The 4734-nt window shown below is 49.9% G+C and overlaps 1 long non-coding RNA gene across 1 annotated transcript; it reads left to right on the top strand.

The window, feature by feature from the left end:
* The first annotated feature begins 251 nt into the window (after nt 1-251).
* On the top strand, nt 252-4727 carry LOC109299791. Its single transcript, XR_002098000.1, has 3 exons — nt 252-1719; nt 2212-2338; nt 4599-4727. It is a non-coding gene; the product is annotated as an uncharacterized LOC109299791 (long non-coding RNA).
* Nucleotides 4728-4734: the final 7 nt, after the last annotated feature.

A 4734-nucleotide genomic window follows, 5' to 3' on the forward strand; every position in this document is an offset into this window, starting at 1 on the left:
GAGAGCAGTTTTCCAGAACTGTGCTGACTGCAGTTTGGATTCCCTAAAGCCTCGGGGGACAGGGAACAAAGGAAGAGGAAGTGACAAAGCAGCCAAGAGAGCTATGGGCAAGCAGAGCTGGGACAGCTGGCAGCAGTCCGACAACATACTGCCATTAATGAATTGTCTGCCCCCCACACCCCTAATTTCATGCAATCCTGAAAACTTAAAATGATAAAAATCGAAATAAATGCTTAAAAATAAACATTGCTATTATCCATTGAAATTATTTTAAAAAATGAAAATTGAATTCTGCCAAGTCGACACATGCACAACACATAGAGCAAGGATACTTTTTTGGGTTCATGAATGTCAGATCCCCAATTAGCTATGGCAAAAAAATGCCTTGTTCCATCCCAAACTTGCCGAATATCGTACTTCTTATAGTGGACACAGTAATCCATGTACTTCTGACCCTTTATGTTTGAATTCTGCAAGGTATGTTGAAGTATTTCGGCAAGGTATATTGAAAAATATTCCAGGTGGACCAAAAAAAGGTTGTTGCACATCAGCCCAATGCTTTTCATTCTGCCCTGACTACCCAATTAATATAAAGTTCAGTTCCAGGTATCTGTTTTGATATTCACCCGCCTACATAGCTCTGCCTCTGGTTACTTGAGAGATTACAGTTATGCTCCACTAGAACAGAGACCATAGGAGTGTGGGAATCAGCATTTTAGTAGGAGCTGGACAAAGACTACAGAAGTTATTCACATAAGATATCAGAATGACCACAAAACTCAGCACTTCCACAACGAAAGGATAAAACTTATTTCTTCCATGTTGCTTTTCCTGGACAAATCCTTCACACGTGTAATTAGTCTTTGAACTAATCAAGCCATTCTCTTCCATACATGAAGTGGAGGGCAAGAGGGCATCCATTCTGTTATTTTTATCTTATATACTTGAGGGATAGTCCTACATGAAGTAAGAAAGCCCATAATAAATGCTCAGCACAGACATATGCACTCTATGCTCACATAAAGAAATAAGTAATTGAATCAGCCTTAATAGATTAGAATGGCATCATCTCTATTTTTAACCCAGTAAGTCAGGACATTGTCAGGAAAATATCACAGGAGGAAAGAAAGAAAGAAAGAAAAAGAGAAATTCCCCTTCACAGAAAGGGACCATTTGGCATCGCCTCTACCTTAACTCAGGGTACTGGGACTTTGTCAGTTAGGAGCAATAGGGATTTGCTGCACTTCCAGTGCAGATAAAGGATACATCTGAACAAAGGAAAATCCAGCTGTCGTCATGCTGCTGTGGCAGAAGGCGTCTGGTATGGCTGTCTTTTCCAAGCAGGCTCCCTGAAAGAGCAGAATAAATAATTGATCAGAATCGATTGTTTCCATGCAATGAATTTTGTCCCTCTCTCTGGCCACGTAATGCCCTTCTTCCATTTGTGCCTTAATCCAATTCTACCACGTGCAGAAAACAGGAACTAGCATTGATCCTCAAGGCCTGGGCGTGGTTTCTTTCTTTCTTTCTTGTTTCAGGGGGGGTCGTTTAATTTCTTCTCTTCTCTTCCCTTGGCTGCTTGTCTCCCTCCCCCACCTCCTTCTCCCAGGCCCAGTGAGGTCAGCTCATGAATATTGCTGCATTTCCCTGAGAGGCTCTGGCACTGCTTGGTATCTCGTGTGTGCATGAATTTGACCAGCCCAGCAGCAGACAGAGTTGGTGAGTAACGCAAATGCTTTGTCTTAAAGCCTTTGTTGTTTAAAGAGAGAGAGAGAGAAAGAGAGAGACAGGGAGCCCTGAACAGGATTCAGATCCAATCAGTCTAGGGTAACCCTGCGGAAATGCTCCCATCCCTCTGCTTGCTCAAAGCCGCAGCTGTCACGCACCCTTGCAATGGGCAGCAGATTGAAACCTGCCAGGGGGAGAGAGGGCTGAGTTCTGCCGTGGGATCCACTCAGTTCAGCAGAGATCCTTGGCTGGATCCCTGGTTGATCCCAGCTCCGCGTGGCAGGTGGAACCAGTGCACGTCTCTCTTTTGTTGCTGGCGCATCCCCCTCCTTGGCAGCTGTTTCCAACCGGAAAACCTGCAAGGACTTAGCGTCCTGCCACCTCTCTGAGCCACGTGATTCCTGCCTCTGGAGATCTGCTTCTGTTGCCGAGTTTGTGCAGCTGCAGGAGTCGGACTGGGACTGAGACGCGTGTCCATTGTAGGACTGCAAGAGCTCTTGCCACGGGGGAGGCACCAGCCGGGGCTGGAGTTTGGGACAGGAGGGATCCAGGTTACCCTCCTGAGAAATCTCTGCTCTTTGCTGCAGTGAAACATCCCGAGGAAATCCAGGTAGTGTGCAGGGTTACAGATGTGTTGGTGGCAAGGATTTTCTCGGGTGATGTCTTTTATTGGACCAACTGTGTAGTTGGGAGAAAGTTAGGCAAGCTTTCCAGTGTAAGACATGCTTCATCAGGGCTCTGAATACAGGAAGCAGGCACAGCAAGTTGGGCGCAGGATAGGGGAGGGGCTGAGAGAAAATCTTAGGTGTACTTGGTTTTATTTTCAGCTCTGAGTAAAAGTCGGAGTAATTCACAAGCTACAGAAATCAAGTTGGTTCCAAACTTATTATTATTATTATTATTTTGCTCGCTCTCTCTACTTTCTTTGCAAGAATGAGGCTTCTTTCTATAAGAGGATGCTGAACAATAGCAGCCTCAGGCACTCTAGCTATGAGGGAGCTGTAATAGATGCGGAGAAACCTGTTTCAGCCGATTGATTTTGCTTCTCTTTTTGTGAAGCAAGGGGTGGTAATACGAACATAAGAATTGCCACTTGCTGGGTCAGACCGTAGGTCCATCTTGCCCAGTCTCTTGGGTCACACAGCAGCAGAGTGGATGCTGAAAGGCAGAGTGAACTGGGTAGGGGCAGGGTTTTTTCCACTGTTCCCCTCTCAATTGCAGCCTTTTACCTTTAAGGTTAAATGGTACCAGATCTTCTCCCCCCTCCCCGCTCCTCTAGGCACTTCATTGGACTGGAACTTTTTGCCCAAATCGTGCTCCTCTGACCATAATATCCAACCGATGACAGTGCATATGGCAGGAATGACCACATCCTTGGCACTTGAGCACAGCGCAAACTCTGCGTGTCATAGTCCAGCATGTTCCCGGAGTTAATTCATTGTCACAGCCCAGCTCGCTACCTAGGCTGACCTTCCCCAATTCCCTTCTCCGCCTTTCCCGCGCCGTGCTCTGCAGACTGCAGCTGATTTGAGAGCCGTCGAAATGTCCTGGGAGCCCGGAGGCTTTTTTTTTGTTGCTTTCCTTGCATTCATTCCTCCTGTGGGTAGAAGTTGGACAAAGGCTGTAAAGGTCCATCCTGGGAATCGCAGCCAGCATTTTCAGCCTGTCTTGAGACACGTCTTTGTAACACTGCGGGAACAAGCACAGTGCTATATGCGGCTGTGACCATGGAAACTATCGCTTTGCTTATGTGGGAAGAAAAGTTGCCAGCTGAGCAGGATTTGGTAACCACAGTAACAGACAGAACAGGCAGAACCTCTGCTTAAAGAGAGGTTGTTCCCTGTTTAGGTCTGTGTTGTGTCAGGGCTGAGGAGGATAGTCTTATGTAGAGTTTAGAGATGATGGATTGTATGAGATGGGTGGCCTTGGGCTGACCCTGCCTCAGGAAGGGGGTTTGTACCAGATGATCTCTGGGGGTCCCTTCCAGCCCCGTTTCTCTATGGCATTGGCTGCCCTGGTCCCCCTGCGTTACATTTGGGAGGTGAGGGCTTTAGGTCTTGTGTTGTATCAGGCTTGAGGGTAGTTTTATGAAGAGCTAATGCGTTGTATGGGATGGTTTGGCTTGGGCTGATCCCAGGAGGTTGGACGTGACCTCTGGAAGGCCTTTCCAGCCCTACTGCTCTGTGACTTTCTTTCTCCTCTACTTAAAAACACACCAGTTGGGGAAAACCGGCCTGAGAGAATAGGCGTCATTGGGAAATGCTCAGATTCATCCGAGGGAAAAGGAAAAAAACAAGCAAGCTTTCACCTAAACGTGCAAAGGACTCAGGGCACAGCCAGCAAGCTCCTAGCACATCCCGAGTCCGAAATGGACGTGGTGACTTCAGCAGCAGCAGTCTAGGGCGGGGCTGGTAGTCAGGGGCCCTGGCTCTGCCCGGAGAGGCCCTTCCTGCGGGAGCATCCCTTGTCCTGCCCTTTCCCAGATCTAGCTGAGTCCTTTGGTCTGGAAAAGGAGACCCCGGCGCTTGGGGATCCCCAGGGAAGAGCGCTGGGGTGGTCTGGGGGCGTGGGAGGAAGAGATCAGGAGGCAGGCGGAAAGCGAGCCCCTAGGGCAGATCTCAGCACCCCCCGTCCCCCACCCCATACCTCCCAGCTGAACTCGGCAGTGACTCCCAATTCCCGTGCCTGGCGATGAGCCTTGATGTGGCCGTTTAGGTGCAAGCCCCAGGGGGAAAGGGCTGGCAGCAAAGCGATCCGGGACGCCAGGATCCCTCCGAGGGGCATGTGTGGGGGCAGCCTGGTTGCTGCCGGGGCTGCTCCCCCACCTCCCCCGCACGTCGCTGGCACGCGGGCGCCCTTGTGTCCCCTAGGGCGGAGGATGCCCCGGCTGATGTGATGGACGCCAGCCAGCAGCGGCCATGAGCCAGGCGCCGGCCGGGGGCGCTGCCGCAGCCGAGCCGCGCCTGCATCCCGAGGGCAGCAGCGGCAGCAGCAGCAAGCAGCAGA

Source organism: Gavialis gangeticus, unplaced genomic scaffold, assembly GCF_001723915.1.
Source record: "Gavialis gangeticus isolate Ggan-Ray unplaced genomic scaffold, GavGan_comp1, whole genome shotgun sequence".
Lineage (NCBI taxonomy): Eukaryota > Metazoa > Chordata > Crocodylia > Gavialidae > Gavialis > Gavialis gangeticus.